General features: G+C 38.9%; 1 long non-coding RNA gene across 1 annotated transcript; it reads left to right on the forward strand.

The window, feature by feature from the left end:
• Positions 1 to 12,308: 12,308 nt before the first annotated feature.
• Positions 12,309 to 14,262, forward strand: LOC137176152 (uncharacterized). Its single transcript, XR_010925812.1, has 3 exons — positions 12,309 to 12,494; positions 12,976 to 13,120; positions 13,729 to 14,262. It is a non-coding gene; the product is annotated as an uncharacterized lncRNA (long non-coding RNA).
• The last annotated feature ends 3,887 nt before the right edge of the window (positions 14,263 to 18,149 follow it).

The raw sequence follows: 18,149 nt of genomic DNA on the forward strand, positions 1-18,149 counted from the left end.
CAGTGCAATTAACTTCATTAGCTTTGCTGAAGACATTCTGCATACCTCACAATGCAGCTTTTATTTCATTTCCAAACCAATTTGAGCTGCACAAACACTGCTGAATATAACATGTTTATGCAAAGACTTGTGCTGAACTAAATGCATGGAACAGCAACAGCTTCGGTATCATTTAACCCAATTTGCTAACATTTTTTATACAGAATAAATGTCATCATCAGATTCCCACTCGTGTTTGTTGTTAGGAAGCAAAGTGTACTAACTTGTTTAGATATGTCAGCTGCTGATATGATGAATGCCTCAGGCTGCACATGAAGGTGACTGGCATCAACACAGAACAGTGAAACCCATAGGTGGGCACTGTAAATAGTGAGGTGAAATTACCATGAAGGCTACTTTGGGCGGCTGCTTGTCTGCATTGTGTCTTGTCCCTGTATAAGTAGAAGAGTTTTATGGGAGCTCATTTGTTCAGGACCCTTGGCCCTCCAGGGTCTCTCATTCCTCAGACAGGCCAGGCATTTTATAGTTCTGGTGGAGGGGGAGGAATGCCTGACCACTGTCTATAACTAAAAACCTGAGACACACCCAGGACACCTTACACATACTGCATGAAATGTATGCTGGACTATGCAACTTTATCTCAGATGAATTACATTATATTCTTATGCCACTGTTTTTCATTAAAAGATTATGTTTTGGCTATTCTGCCTGGATTATCTTTTTGTAAAAAAACATATCTGTCAGAAAATGGAAAGTATTTGCAAAATGGTTTCAGGATATTCTGTCAATATCCATTTGTAGCAACTAAAATATGTTTGAGAACTGAACTACTAAACTAAACTACTTGATTAGGATTAAGGAAAGATGGAGGTTATGATTTAGAGATATGTCAACACTGACAAGAAGTGAGTCCAAAAGGTTAAGTGTGATGTAAATTTCATCAGAGGGTCCACATGCCACCCCGAATGTACCCCACAGACACCCAACGCAGTGTGCCATGTGTAGGTCTGTGCTGTCCATGTTTGTTTATCAGAGCTCTCGTACTAACTCTGCGTGCTAATCCAGAATGAATGCAAATTTAGAGGCAGGGTTGAGAATACATACATGGATTCACCTTGTCTCCTAAAAATTATATTAGCAAATATGTTTTGTAGAAATTGCAATGATGCCTAGATTATGTTTCTTATCAACATAATAAACATCACAGGGACCAAAAGTACAGGGTTTGTGTTGGTGCTTGTGCTGCAGTGGGAAGGGAGGTTACTGTACATTACAAGTGAATCCTGGCGCATACTGGCTGCCGCCTCTCTTTGCTAAATAGACAATTGACTGTGAACTTCACTGCTTTTATGATTAATGTGGCCTTCCTGCATTTTGCTCAAGCTTTTTGTTTTTCCGTTATTCTGTCTGTGTGTTTTGATCTCTCCCTTAGTTGGAATATGTTCTATTGAAGTAAAGCATCTTCTCTACTGGGATTTACGGATTTTGGATAATACAATGTAAAGTGCTTCCTATCTGCTCTACTGGAATCCCTTTTCTCCGGAGGACAGTGGCTGTCTCTTCCTCCAGCCTGCTGGCTCAGGTGTGCCACAAATATGATACAATATACTTTATTGTCCTCTTTAAGGACATCTCATTGGGCTCAGTGTCACTGCATTTAACAAATGTCATTCTACATTTTACATACAGAGTATATAGACATGTGACATAATCAACCACATACTAGTATTTATATGTACATACATAACGTGTTGTTAGTACAGACTTTAAAACAACATATAGCACGACTTTTAAAACAGCATTGCACAACTTTAAAACAACATATTCCACAACCCGTCCATCCTAACAAAGTGTTTGTGTTGTTCTTCCCTATGACCTTCATGGAAGTCTGAACAAGATGGGCAAGCCTAGACTTAACTGTACTGAGAGGTTACCATACTATGCTTGTATCCCATACCTGATTAGGCTCTCTAAGACTGCCTGGTAGAACAGATAGATAAGTTCCTGGTCAAGCCTATACACTCTGAGCCTCCTCAAAAAGTACAACCTCTGCTGTACCTGGAGCACAGGCTGTCAACATGGGCTTGCTAGGTAGACATGTTATCAATATTAATGGGAATGCTGTAGATAATCAGTGGGCTGTGGTCACCTACTACTCTAGGGTCAAACACCATCTTTTCAGTTTTCTTTACATTCAAAATGAGATAGTTAGCATCACACCAATGTCCAAACTTTTCCATCTCAGAGTAGTAGGATGATGTATCATTGTCTCTGTACAATAAACTAAGCATAGCAGTGTCATCAGAGAATTTAAATATGTAGTTATCTGGGTGTATGCTCACACACTCATTTGTATACAGTGTGAAAAACACTGGGGAGCTCACACAACCATGGGGGGCACCTTTACTGAGTGATTTGGGGTCAGAGAGGGTGTTGTTGACCTTTACATGCTGGATACGATCTGTCAGAAAAGAGAGGTACCATTTAATAATAAAAGGGTTGACACTCATCTTTTTCATTTTCCGAATCAATAGATAAGGCTGAAGGGTGTTAAAGCTGAACTAAAATCAACAAAAAGCAGGCGTGCATAAGCTTTGGTGTCTTCCAAATGCTTAAAATTATTTGATGATGCTGTTAACAGCATCATCAGTGCCCCTCCTCTGTCTATAAGCATATTGGAAAGGGTCTAACAATGGATTTAGTCATTTTTGTAATTTGGACAGGGTTTCTTAGGAACTAGTGTAGGAACTGGTTCCAGAGGGCTGGAACAGTGTGTGAGACCAGTGACTGTTGGAAACTAGGGCACCATGCTGGAGTCAACTCCTCTGCAAAAGTCCTCAGCAGAAAAGCAGAGATACCATCTGAGCCTGAAGACTTTTTGGTGAATACCTGACAGAGGAGTGACTGGACCTTGTCTCAGTCCACAACCAGCCTGGTGTCAGTCATTTGAAATGGTCTCTAGCACAGTTACAATCCTGAGTGAAATTGAGTCTCAAACTTGAGGTAAAATTCATTCAGTTTGTGGCTTTCTGAAGATCATCTGTGGTGATGAGGTGCCTCTTGCTTGATTTCATGTTAGTTATGGCTTTAACAGGATCTCAGTTTTCTGGAACTCGTAGTGAAATTTGGTTCTATTGTGTCCTTTTGCCACCAGTCTCACTTAACAACTGATTGAGTTCCTTTTGTACCTTTCTCAGCTCCACCCAGTCACAATTTCCGAAGGCTGCTTTTTCCAGTTGATACAATCCTTCACCTTTTTTGTTATGTCTGGTTTGTTGTTGGGATAAACAATAATGTCCTATTTGATGACCATGTTATCCATAACGTTTACATAACTGGTTGCTGTCTTAGCAGCTTCATCTACAGTTGTGTCAAGAAAAATATTCCAGTTTGTGCACATGAAGCATCCTTTGAATTTCTCTATGCTATCTTCTGATCACACAGTCACTGTTTTAACCTGTGGTTTGCTGCATTTAAACACAGTCTTGTATGTTGGTATTAGATGTTCTGTGTTGTGGTCAGAGTTTGTCTAAAATCTTGTTCTCTCTTGTTTTATGTAACATATTGATCAAAACCAAGAAGGGTTATCTCAACTTTGCAGTGGTTAAGGTCACAGAGAATGAAAATAGGGGCCCCAGGTGTACGCTGCAGCTGATGGTGAACACAGTCTGCTGTACAGGCTGCAGCTTTCACCGCATTCCTGTTAGGTAAGACATAGATGATAGTGTTCCCAAAATCACTCAAGAGGTAAAACGGTCTTCAATGTCAGGGTTACACACAGTTTCTCTAACTATGTATTGTTTGTACCAGTTGTTACTCACAAACACACAGACATCTCAGCATTCAATACAATTGTGCCTGCTAAACTCATTCTTAACATCTCCCTCTGTAACTGGATCCTGTCATGCCCCAATTCACAATGATGGAGCTGAAGTGGAGAGTGTCCTGCTTCGAGTTCCTCGGTGTGTTCAACAATGACTTCACCTGGTCCAAGCAATCTGACTCGGCGGTAAAAACTGCCCAGAAGCGCATATACTTCCTGAGGAGACTCAAGAAGTTTGGCATGCCTGCAAAAACTCTCACAAACTTCTACAGGTTCACCACTGAGAGCATCCTCCCTAGCTGCATTACTGCCTGGTACAGCAGCTGCTCTGCTGCTGATCACAAAGCTCTCCAGAGGGTGGTGAAGACAGCAGAGCGCATCATTGGCTGCCACTTCCCTTCCGTGCAAGGCATCTACCAGACATGATGGCTCAGGAAAGCACAGAAAATCACAAAAGATTGCAGCCATCCAGGCTATGGACTGTTGCTGCTGTCTGGTAGATGTTACCAGAGCATCCAGGCACAGACTACCAGATCATATTTTTGATGCTAGTATTTTACTGTTATGTATATTTTTGTTATTCTTGCCATATTTCTCTTTCTGTGCTTGCTATTTTTTGTCCTTATTTGTGATCTTCTTAATAATTTGACATTTTTCTTTATGTGTACTACGTAGTTATAGCTTGCCATGTCACCAGAATATCACTGCTCAGAATGACCCTATGTTACACTGTGCATTTGACAAATAAAACACTTTGACAAAAACATGAAAATGTCCTTGATAACTCAACAACATGATAAAAGGTTAATGTTAAGGCCATCAGTTTTAATTATTTCTCCTTCGATTCTGAGAAATAAAGGGTTTTTAGGTCAGTTTTTGATAGCAGTAGGCTACAGAAGAGCATTGTGTTGTTGGCAGATGTGACATTTTCAAGATTCAAGATTCAAGATTCATTTATTATCACTTTACAACACAAGATTGTATAACAAAATGTTGTTTGTAGTCCCTTAATGCTACTCATAAAAACAAAAATTATATAAACGGATTAATAAATAGTAAGTCATAAAAATAAAACTTTTTTTTATATTGGAGTACAGGGGATGAACTGAGGAGTCTCACAGCCTGAGGAAAGAAGCTGCTCTGTAGTCTGGTGGTACGACAGCGGAAACCTCTGTATCTCTTACCAGACGGCAGCAGGGTGAACAGGCTGTGGTTGGAGTGGGTATTGTCTTTTAGTATCCTTCAGGCGCCATGCAGGCTCCTCACCTCACCGATGTCACTGATGCCCAATAGATGGGTACCAATGCAGAGCCTTCCTGTCTTGGGCCATGCACATCCCATGCCAATTTGTGATGTTTCCAGACAGGATGCTTTCTATGGCTCCTCTGTAAAAGTTAACAAGAACTTGGGATGGGAATTTTGCCTTCTTAAGTTTCCTTAAGAAGTACAGTCTCAGTTTCTGAGCTTTTTTTTACTCGGGTGGAGATGTGTGATGTCCATGACAGGTTCTCTGTGATGCTGATACCCAGGAATTTAAAACTGTTCATCTGTTCCACTTCAGCTCCACTGATGTAGATAGGGGTATGTGTCTTTGCCTCCTTTTTTCTGAAATCAACAATCAGCTCCTTGGTTTTGTTGACACTGAGCAGTAGGTTGTTCTCTGTGCACCATTCTGCAAGATTGTTGATTACTACCCAATATGAACTCTCATCATTGTTTGAAAGCTCTCTCCATGTCAGGGGTTGCAGTCATGGGTGTACAGCATGAATAGGAGGGTGCTGATCACACAACCCTGGGGGTCTCCGGTGTTGAGCACTAGAGTGGAGGAAGTGTGACTAGTCCAATATCTAGTTGCAGAGTGCTGTTCTCAAGCCCAATCACTTTCATGGGGGAGACTGTAATAAATGCTGAGCTGAAATCAACAAACAGCATTCTGATGTAGGTGTTATTTTCAAGGTGTGCGAAAACTGAGTGGACAGTGGAGATGGCATCCTCTGTGGATCTGTTGGTTCTGTAGGGAAACTGGTGAGGGTCCAGGCTGTCTGGGATGTTGTCTTTGATGTGCTTGAGAACCAGTTTTTCAAAGCACTTCATCAGAATAGGAGTGAGCACCACAGGGCAGTAGTCATTTAGACTAGACGCATATGCAGACTTTTTAGGTACAGGGATGATAGTGGCTGTCTTGAAGCAGACTGCCATTTTGGGTTACCGTTTGTCTGCCATCAGCGGGCTTCATTCCATTTCAAACTGCTGCTGGTCGGCTGCAACTTGAACCAAACACCACTATCTCTGTTAAGAAAAGGCATTTTATAGCTTATGGCTGTAAAATGTGAAGTTGCTCATTTAATTTTATATTTCCAAGAATATGTGGATGAGGACATTTAATATGAATAGAGTACATTTTTATCTGTTTATTTGTACTTTTACTTAAGCAAAATGTTTGAGTTCTTCCTCCACCAGCAAACTGGGCTTTACATTTCACATCCCTCTTTTAATCCCTGCACTTGTCACTTTAATAGATTTCATCAAACTGGACGTTACATTGTGCATTGCATTCAACCTCCACTATTACATATTATTTAATGTGATTATTTATTCAAATGTCACATTTAATGTTTGCTCTTGTCACATTCGTATATTTCATATACTTTATTTATTTGTCCATAGCACAGTCCTTTTTTCCTTTGTACAGTCCATATTTCCTTTCAAGTTTTGTATCCCATTTCAAAACTATTACTATTCCATTCTGTAAATAGATTTTAACATTTCAATTTAATTTTAATATTACTTTGTTTATTTCACTATCATTATTATTATTACCTCACTTTTGTATATTTTATTCTTCTGTGTTGTGTTTGTTTTTTGGGAGCAAAATAAAAATTAAATAATTAAAAGTAAATAGCAAATATAATAGTAAAAAATTTGTAGCACAGTTTTTGTCTCCATAGTAACACTCAATGAGGTTCATGGGTAATGTAAATTTAAAAACACAAAACAATCGAAAACTGACAAAAAAAACTTTCTCAGAATTGAAGGAGAAATTATGGAAGCCCTGAAAGGCAAGCGAGAAAAAAAAAAAATTCTTTTCTCTCCTGTGTTTATGACTTAAGAACAGGTGAAAAAAAGTTTTGCCAGAATCATTTTTCTAAGTTTTTTTTTCTTTCATCTGTGAAGTTGCAGGTGAAATTTTTTTTTTTTTTGACAGGATTTTTAGAAGTGTTTGTTGTTGTAATACTCATTTTGGCCACAAGAGGACACAAGTGCACCACTACCCCATGTTCTAAATAGGACTGAAAGCATTGATAGCATTAGCTATACTGACATTATCCATTAGCGCACTAGCTAGCGGGCTAACATATTGTTCATGGATAACCTTTTTTTTCACCTGTTCTGAAGTCATAAACACAGGAGAGAAAATAATTTAGATCAGACTTAGAAACTGAATCTCCAGGCTGCCTTTCAGGGCTTCTGTAAGAAATACTTAAAACTGATGGCTTTAACACACTTTTGTCTTTTCTGTTGAGAAAGTTAAAGATATTAAACAAAAACATTAACACAGTGACAGTGAGTTCCAGGAGGGTCCTCCAGTCAGACAATCCCAAAGCCTCAATTCTGGATTTCAAATTCAATTCATCCCTGCAGTGTTCTAAAATCTATGTTTTCTGTTAGGGGTGTTCCCATAGACTGTATAAAAATATGGACGCATTTACCGTGACGTCACCCGTTGGTTTCTGAAGAGCGGTTTGAAGCTCAAAGTGAGCTCTGGCCGTCGCCATTTTGGCAGTGCGTGACGCTGCCTAACTCCCAGCCAATCAAAAATGGGCAAAGAGGCAGGCCGAATGGCTGAAACAACCCACCTAGTAGCTGGCGGACTTGTCACTCAAAGCAGCCATGTCCTTCATTATTCATAACTTTACAGCTTAATAAAATTTAAAGGGGTGAGTTATAAAAAAATTCACACCCCGCACAGTTGTCATGAAAGGGGAAATTAGCTATAGAGACCAAAACCGTTTTTTGTACCAGGTTGTAAACATGTTTATTTCTACTGTAAAGTTGGGCACTTTAACATGGGGGTCTATGGGGAATGACTTGCTTTTGGAGCTAGCCTCAAGTGGCCATTCAAGGAACTGCAGTTTTTGGCACTTCCACATTGGCTTCATTTTACAGCCCCAGAGGTTGCCGCTTGGGTGTTCCCCAGAGATAAAGCTGAGCTATGGACACACACAAAGTGCTCTCAAAGAACTCTCCATAACCTGCTGGTCCCCTTCCCCTTTCCCCAAAGTTAGTTTGTAAAAAATAGGTAATAAATGAAAAGTGCAAAGCAATAATCACCTTTGAAGTTCTTCCCTACACCTTACATGCTGTGCTGTCTCTGTGTTAGAGGTGTATAAATAGCTACAGGTCTCTGCTGTGTACGTGGTGGCACAGAGTTGAGCTTTAGCTCATTAGTCAGCGTAGTCATCTATGATCTGTGAGACTTCAGTTCAAGACCCAATTTGGGAACCTCCCTCCTAAGATAGTTTTTTTATTTTAACACTTCTATATAAAATTAATATCCAAAAATTAAAAATGTCATAAGTAAAAAAAATAGTTTTTCTATGCCTATTTCCACTTTTATACAATACAATTACAAATGCAAATACGTTTGCTGCCTCTACAAATACAAATACAAATACAAATACAAACCTGCTAATGGTGGCTGGTGCAGGGTTCCCTTCTCTCGTGATTCTCCTTGACCTGAGCACAGCATTTGACACTGTGGATCACACTTTCCTCTTAGAGCGCCTCCACACCACCATTGGGCTGTTAGACTCTGCATTTAAGTGGTTTCAGTCCTACCTTACTGCTAGGACTGAGTATGTCTCACTATTATCTGTGGTGTTCCGCAAGGATTGGTTGTTGGCTCCATCTTGTTTACCCTCTACATGCTCCTCTTTAGATGTGTCATCAGCAGACATGGGATGTCTTTTCATTGCTATGTTGATGACATCCAGCTGTACATCATTTGACAGCCCTCTCTTGTCTTCCTCTCTTGCTTTCTTTCTCTTTTTCCCTTTTTCTTTATTTGCATTTTAGTTCTCTCCAGTTACTCTTGTTGTTTTTCTTCCAGGAGTGGGAGGGTAAGAGGTCTGTCAGTTGATCAGCTGCACCTGAGGAGGGAGTGGCCCAAAGGATATAAAAGGCTGCCGAACAAGGCGTCTCTCTCTCTCTTTTTCTGCTGAACACCAGTACCCCATCCACATGGCTTGCACATTAGATTAAGTTGTTTTGAACTTGTTTCTTTACGTTTGCACTCAACATTTCATGCATCCATACACCCACCTTATACCACTGATTCAACAAGTTCCATATTTAAGTATGAGTTATGTTTAGTTAAATAAATATCCTTTTTGCATCTTTATTCGGTGTGGACTCTCTCCTTTGTTACAAGCCAGAGCCAGGTTTGTAACAATCAAAACTGCCCCTTCTGCCCTTCTGCGGCCATATCATACCTCAGCACCTGTCTTAAGGAGATAAAGGCCTGGATGAGCACAAATTTCCTCCAGTTAAACAACAGCAAAACTGAAGCTCTCCTTATTGGCACTCCACACCAGATTCAGTCATCCCTCATACCTCATCTCATATTTGACGGCCAGGACATCCCCTTTTCTTCCTCAGTCACTAATCTGGGTGTTAGGTTTGACCCTCAGCTCACTTTTGATGACCATACAAGACAAGACATCTATGCAAAACCTCAAGAGTCCAAAAACACAAACGTATAACACCAGTTCTGTTTCCATTGTACTGGCTCCTTGTCTCCTTCAGGATTGACAACAAAGTCCTGCCAGTCACATACAAATCATTCAATGGACATGTGCCTCCCTACCTACAGGAACTGATCATACCACAAACCTTCACTCACACCCTCAGATCTGCCAGCAGCTTGCTCCTTCGGACCCCCAGTTCCAAGCTCCAAACCATAGAGCCCCAAGTACTAAGCTCCACACCATGGGAGATTGAGTCTTCTGCTCCGCTCCACCGCACTTGTGGAACAGCCTTCCTAACCATCTAAGGGCAGCACAGACCCTAGACTCTTCTGAAAAAAAAAGGCCTAAAAACCTTTCTATTCAAGAGGGCTTTTTCATCTTAACTCTTATTACCATTTTCTTTATGTTGTGTGTCCTATGTTTTATATACTGTAGCACTTTGAGTTTCACTATGAATGAAAACTGTGTTACAAATTAAATGTATTATTATAATGAGGACATTTGTATATTGAATGTATCAGCTGCCAGTCTACTTTATTTGTTTTCCTACGGTACCTTTTCCCAAATATTAAAATATAGGTTCTGTTTAGACAACTCACAGAAATTGGTCAAGGTTAGGGAAAAAATGGTTAAATAAAATTATCTTGAAGTAGGACATGGGTTGTTGACTTCCTCAGTATTTAACCAAAAAACACAACCTAGCCTGAACCTAACAACACAGGGGATGTAAAGCCTGGTTCTTAGCCTGGTTCCAAACTTCTGAATTTATGCCCACATATTTTATTTGTTCAGAGATTCCAATAGGACTAGTATTTTGCACACTGATGGCTGTTTACCTGGCCTGGGGAAATAATTGACCAATCAGAGCTTTGCAGGGGGGATTAATGTAACTACTACTCGTTATGAATTGAGCTAAGTGCCAAATAAATAGTTACACCACTATCTTACATATAGCCCTTTAAGGAGGATGATAAGTAAAACACAAAATTCAAGTTAGTGAAAATAGAAAGATGGAATTTATTCCACACAAGGAGAAAAAATATAAACCAAGATTTACCCTTCACATATTACTTAGATTTGACCAATAACAATAATAATAACAAAATACCCCTTTTTAAAATGTATCATTTTTTTAGAGCTCTTCAAATATTAAACCAAAAATCACTAAAAAATAAATAAATGAAATTAAATTATTCAGTTCCATATAATTTTATAGCTAGTCCTTCTTTATTTCCTCTTCAGATGCGAATAGTTTATTTTCCTTGAAAGTTTAGTTCAGTTCAATTAAGTTAAAGGGCCCCTTTTGTTTCTTTTCAGTATTTTGCTTAAGCTTATCTGTAATCCCGATGGAGATCTGGATCGTCCAAGACTAGCAGCGTCTTGGCTCTGACACTACAGTTATTTTCTAACCTTTTATCAGCTTATTGCTGGCTTAAATGTTCACAAAATGAACATAAAAACATGCCAATGAATGGAAAATAAAATTCACAAGGCAATCATTTCTGCCAGCAAAAATATCTAACAACTCATATCACTTTTCAGACAATGCACACATCATAATTTTTTACAGTGCTTGTGTTTTAGTTACAAACAACATGTTTCTCTGATTGTTTTTTTTTTCATCCACTGTCACAAAGTGAGCATGAGCTAACATCGATTTTTAAGCTAGCACTGAAAGGTAAACACACTGGAGAACTGTCATTAAACACGTCTTATAGGGATCCTCCTTCATCCTCTGGTAATTAATAATATCCTGGAAGAAAGTAAGTCTCTTCTGGACAACTTTAACACTGACTTCAACAAATATAAACAACTTTTCCTCTCTTTTACTCACTCGCTTGTACACATGCTGGACTCCGCTTTTTTCTGCCTCTCTTACTCCCCCTGCCCCACCTTCTTTCTCTTGCATCGCTAATGACAACAGCTCATTCTGCAGGCGCTTACCGCCACCCTTTGGACTTTTAGTCAAACTACAACAATAACTCTAGCATTGAATTTGACTGAATATCTGTTAAATGTAGGTAAATGAGGATTACATATGAATCAGTGTGTATCCAAAAAATCGATGAAGGTTTAACTGTAAGTTTCTTATGCCACTAAACAAGTGGAGTTAAACACCTGAAACCACCTGAAAAAAACAGCATAGATCAGCTTAAGTTGGTTGCTGGTTTTAGCAGGTTTTAGCTGGTGGTAAGCTGGTTTAGTTGGTTTACCAGCCTGGACAAGCTGGTGAGGTCTTGCTGGTTTTTCAGTATAGTTTGCCAGCTTGGTATGGCTGGTCAGCCAGTCGAGCTAAGCTGGTGTCTGCTGGTCAAGCTGATTGGCCAGCTGGCTGGCTGGATTGACCAGCAAAGCCCAGTTGGTAAGCTGGTCAATCTGGTTAAACTGGTTGGACCTTGTGAAATGTATAAACTCATATATTGAGTTTTCATATTCATTCATAACCAGCAGGTAAACTCTGCCAAGCGTCATTTAGTTTATTTTCTGGCTTTTCAGGGCACTGGCTAAAATGGCATATTCCCAAAAACATATTTTTATAAACATGATGGCTGTTTAGGTGATTTTCTTGTTGATTGTCTCTAATATTTTAATATAAAAATGTTCAGGGTCTCTCCAGATTTATTTCTCAGAACCTTAAAGAATAAAGTTTATTATATTGTACTTTTTAGAACTTTCTATCATAGTGTACAGAATCTTGAATTTAGGAAAGCAAAGACAGTTCAGGAATGGCAATCCGCTCCTCTATAGACCTGCTGTGTTTAACTGGCTACATCCTAAAAAGATGGATTTTTTTTTTTTTTAAATCTCCAACCTCTAAGTTCTGCTTTATCCTGGTGCCCTGGCTGGGAGTGCTGGCCAGTGTTTTGAAGCCATGATAGAGAGAGGGGGTCCTCTAGGGGAGCTGGTCCAGTGGACTGACCTCAGTGCATATCTGACCACCTGACTCTCAGCACCTTGCAGCACCACCTCCACAGGTTAGCATCACTGTTGAACACTACTAGTTTATTTCATTGGATTAAAAAATGTATATCTTTGTTTGGAAAGTAATGTCTTTGTAGAGAAGCAAAAGTATTTCAATAGTTAATTGGATAACTTGGTTTGGATAATTTCATGTGTATCGGCCTGGCTAGTCTGTGATCACTTTATACTAAGGGGACAAGAAGGGTTAAAAGAACAATGCTGGAAGATGCTTAACAATTACTGATGTCCTTTCTTGAACCTGACATGTTGTCAGTTTCCAGCTTAATAGGTACTGCTCCAGGCTGAGGTAGTTGTCTGATCCAGAGGCTCCTGACCTTTGAAAAATAAAATAAAATAAAATAAAATAAAAAATAATTAGAAAACCTATTTCATGATAAAACTTTTACTCATTTCTAAAACATGTTTTGTTTTCATCTATTTCAGATCCACATAGGGTGTCATGTGTGGCCTCTTTGTCAAGGAGTTAGCTGTGGCCATTTGGTGACAGCTACCCTGAAAACAAGGAGCCCAACCACAAAGGGGGAGGCCAAACACCCCTTGACCCTGACAGAATTGAAGTCACTGAGAGGTATGTTTACTGTTGAAAAATATGGATTATCATTTTGCATATTATAGGAATTATGTTCCATCAGTACGACCAATCACATCATGAGTGATAGAGATAATTATTCATTGATCCCACGTCAAAGCTTCATACTGATTTTTTTTTTTTTAATTTAAACTGAGATTACAAATTATGTGCAGTAAGCATTTCAGTGCAAGAGCTGCTCTATCAAACTGACAGCTGTCTTGTGTGCACAGAGTCACAGTGTTATAACAGAATGACATGCAGAGGTTTTATTCTGAGCTGAGGCTAAATTCATGCTGTGTAATATTTGAATGTGAGAGAAAAAAATGCTGTTCAAAGAAATGATTGAGGTGGATGAAAGTGGTAACTTTAGAAAGTCCTGAGTGACAAACTTTTATCCAACCAGGATTTAGATTCTGACTTACAGTAAACCTCCGCTAATGAATGTGCTTTGATACAGACTGAATGAATGAAGACATGAAATTCTGTAAGAGGAGACAGAGAGAAACTCAGGGTTTGTTGAAGGAAACAATTCAGTAGACATCGCCCAACCCTATTTTCCATAATCGATCTAACAATATAATCTGGTCTCGTGTGTTTTCTTCCAGGCTACTTCCATTGGTGGCTGCAGGGGCAGAATGTTGACAGGGGCAAAATTGAGAAGAGGGACAAGAGCGTGGGGAGAAACATCACATAAAAAGTACAGGACGTTGTTAAAAAAGAAAAGAAAAGACAAGGGGGTAGTGCTTGAGTTATGTCATGATTATGAATTTTAAGTGTTAAACACTGCTACACTGCTATGGTTACTGTAAACTAAATTATTATTATTATTATCATTAGTGGCTTGTTGTTGCTGTTGTTACAGTTTTTATTGATATTGTTATATATTGTGGTACAGTAACTGTAGTTATTGTTTAACTGAATAAAATATAGGAATGGTCATACTCAAATTACCTATTCTTTAATGGACTTAGTTCACTTTAATATCGTTAGTTTCATTGTAGTTAATTGTTTATCCTGGCTGAAATTAACCATGATCATCCTCTCCAGGCAACCTGGCCCCTGAATAAATACCAGCATACACCAGCCAAAAACATCACTGTTAGCTGGTAACCAGCATGACCAGCACAATACCAGTTTAAACCGACAAAAAAGTGCCCGAAACACACTGGTCTGTGCTGGTCACCAGCAATACCAGCTTTGCTGCTCTATGCTGGTTTTTTCAGCAGGGAGAGTTTAGAGTCTGTTAAATTTATGGGGGTTACATTAAGAATGGGGACAATCAACATATTTCTTCAATCAGCATGGATTGAAGATGAAATAATCATCTTTTTCTTACATTAACTTGTTACTGATTGGTCAGAGCAAAATAAAACAAAATAACGTCTACTCCAAAACAGAAATCTGCTTTCATAAATACAATGTCTTGATGAATAAAGTGAGACAAAAGGACAATTCAGTGTCATCAGAACTATGAGACTAACATAACGGTGCCAAGATTACATTTCAGGAACATAAAAAGGAAATATTTATTCTGAGTGCATCTGAAGCATCTGCAAGGATGATATGTTGACTTTTTTAATTCTTAACTAAAATGACTTTGTTTTCCTCTCATTAACCAAATGTTTTAGCAGCCAAAACCTAAGAACATGTGGGACACAGATCATGAACCTCATGATGTCAAAATTCTGTGGTCTGTGCACCATTACCTCCCTTTTCAACTTCTATGCGGTAGATGTAGGCTACTGTATGTCACACTTCCTGGCAGCAATGACATTTCCAACAAGACATATTTGACAAAGCAAGTGATCAGTATTCATACATATTGTGTAGAAGACAAGATTGGTATATGAATGCACATGCAGAGTATTTGAGTGTATGCATGTCTCTGTCCTACTCATTGTGTACTGCAGAGTTTCATGTATGACAGCCTGATTAGATACATAACATCTTCAACTGGAGACAGTCGAGATGTTACCTCTGTGCGTCTGTTTGCTTTGCTTTGTGTAGCGTTTCATTAACTGTCAACCACATGCCTAAGATCTGCCCCATGCGTTATTGTTCAGCTGGTTAACTGTACAGCCACTTAATTAGGCACAACTTCAAAGTCACACTCCACACTGACGCTGAGGTGAGCCATATATTTATATATTACGGCACCCTCTGTCCTGGAACTTTAATGAACAGGTAGAAGGAATCTGATTCATGGCTGCTGAAGAGAATTGTGAATCAAGCGGGGACATTTTGAGGCTACATATTCTTTACTCCATTGCTTCTCACCATGGAAAGACATTGTGTGGTTGTGAGAGATACAGTGTGGTATCCCTCTGAGCATTTCCAACAATAAAGACCCGAGCTTATTTTCATTCTAGTCTAACAGCCCTCTCGGCTATGATAAGCCTACAGCACAACACAGGTACAACATGCTAGGCTATGACTGATTATTCTTTCAACATAATATATGCAGACACTCTACATTTCTGAACTCTGGAATGGCAATGAAAATGAAGCACAGCTGTCAACAGTGATGAGTTTGAAACATGAGTTGAATTGGAGGGAACTTTAGGATTTAAGGCCTCAGTATACTTAAAACGAAGTGCTTGTCAGGTTAATTACCAGCGTCTCAAACCTCTTTTCTATGATAAAGTTAGGAGTCCAAAAATGTTGTTAACTTTCGGAAACAGACAATCTAACAATCACACCAATTTTAAACAGTGATTGGCGAGACAATGATCTTGGACAGACATCAGGGAGGCAGTGGGATGTAGCCAAAGAGACTATGAATACATGTCATGCAAACTAGTTTGTATATAGCGTAGTGAGGCCTCTAATGATTGGTATAACACAATCAAGGAGAGTTTCTTTAAAAGCTCCTGATGTAAAGAATGTAAATGCACATACATTGTTACGTAGTATACGCACCACTTACTGTAGCTGTTACATTCTACATTCCACATATCACATATCAAAACAGTATAACATACATTACACAGTATTACGTAATGTATACAATATGTTACATCTATTAACAATACATCAGAAAACTTTGAGAATTAAAGACCGTGACATGTGCTCTGGAAAAAGCTAGTAAATGGATGTTGAAGTACACTTTTTGTTTTTAATTCCTATTTTACTCTTTTACTAAAACACCTTTTATTATGAAATTCTTTGAGACACTGCTTCCTGTTACTTAGGCACCCTGGGCCTCATGCATAATTTTTTTCCTATTTCTCTTTTATATATTTGTTCTTGCACAAAGCAATAAGAGGAAAATAAGAAAATCCTACGTGGGATTCAACAAACTCTCTTAACTGTCTGAACTTGTCATAAATAGCCCATTTCAGTCTGAGGAATGCCACCTGTTTATGAGGAGGTGCACATTCGCGAGATGTGATCATTAGCATTATCCATGGCCCTGAGATTGCCATATAAGGCTCCATATTCCACTCCATTTGTGGGCGAGTTTCATTCACAAGAAGTTATCAAAGAGTAAAAACACTGTGCAACTTCAAGTCCTCCTATCAGAAATCAGAAAACAAATGATATACTAATTTAAGAGTGACAGTAGGAGACTGAAAACAATTAGAAATGAAAGCTGCAAGCAGCAATGATTGGGCCCTTGCACCTTCATGCACATCGGGGCATGCCGCAGTTGAAGGGTTTTAATTGCAGGCATGCAGTTGTTTTCAGGACCAAGCTCTTATCAGACTTTGCACAAACAAGTTAAATATCACTTCCTGTATTTTCGGACGTTGCACAAAGGACTTAAATATCACTTCCTGTGTCCATTATGTGGCACTAGAGAACACCCACTAATTATATACCATGTTGCTGTATATGATGTGTAAACAACACCATGTAAATTTCATGTAAATCAGATGATGTTTGTCATATAAGGCTGACTTCTTGTTGTCAGTGGGTGGCGCTTTGACTATGACTCAATATTGATAGTTAGATGTGTTCAAGCCAGGACTCTTATCAAGCATGAGAAATTTGGTGCAAGTTTGACAATGTACATTCAAGTTACAACTTCCTTTTTCATGGTGAATCATTGAAATTTAATGTGTTGCCATGGCAACGGAGTTCAATGAAAAGCCACCATTTTGATAACTTTTCATCACAAAAGTCTTTAGATGACAATCACCAAATTTCAAGTTGGTCAGTTTATATCACTAGGAGGAGTTCGTCAAAATACAATGCTTGGAAATGGCAAAAATTGTGCGAAAAATGCAAAGTAAAATCGAAACAACTGACTTCCTATTGGTCTTTGGGTATGGCTCTAACAGGCTTTTTGTGCGTGTAAGCATAATACATGTGCCCACCAAATTTTGTTAATTTATATCAATTCTGAAGGAGGGGCTTCGAATTTGAAATTTTCTAAAAAATGTTCACCACTTCTGACACACGTGCAAAGTTTCATGACTTTTTGAGCACGTTTAGCCCCCTGAAAAATACGATTCTTTGGGGAGAATAATAATTAAAGCTGCAAGCAGCAATGATCGGGCCCTGGCACCTCCGTGCATGTCGAGCTGTGGCAGAGTCCAAGGGCTTTGATTTGGTGAGTTTTTGAGCATGTTTAGAGGGTCAAATTTAGGTGTGACGTGGCGTAATAATAAACACACGAAAAAATTGCAGACTTCCTGTTGGATTTAGGTCAGGGGTGTCAGCATATGATTTGTAGGCCTTGATGAGACGAATAATTCAGTTTTGGTTTGTTCTCTCTATGACATTCCTACGGGCCGTGGTGGCCATTTTAGTTACATAGTTGGCGCTAGAGAGCACAATTTGGCACTTTGGGGGTTAATTTTTATATATTTATCAAATTTTTCACCAGACCTGATGGGCATGCCATATTTGGTGAGTTTTTGAGTATGTTTAGGGGGTTGAATTTAGGTGTGAAGTGGCGTTATAATGAAGAAAGACAGAAAAGTCTTATTTAGAAAGGCTAATTGTGGACTTCCTGTTGGATTTAAATCAGGGGTGTCAGCATATGATTTGTAGGTCTTGATGAGACAAATAATTCAGTTTT

This window comes from Thunnus thynnus, chromosome 23 (genome assembly GCF_963924715.1).
Source record: "Thunnus thynnus chromosome 23, fThuThy2.1, whole genome shotgun sequence".
Classification (NCBI taxonomy): Eukaryota; Metazoa; Chordata; class Actinopteri; order Scombriformes; family Scombridae; genus Thunnus; species Thunnus thynnus.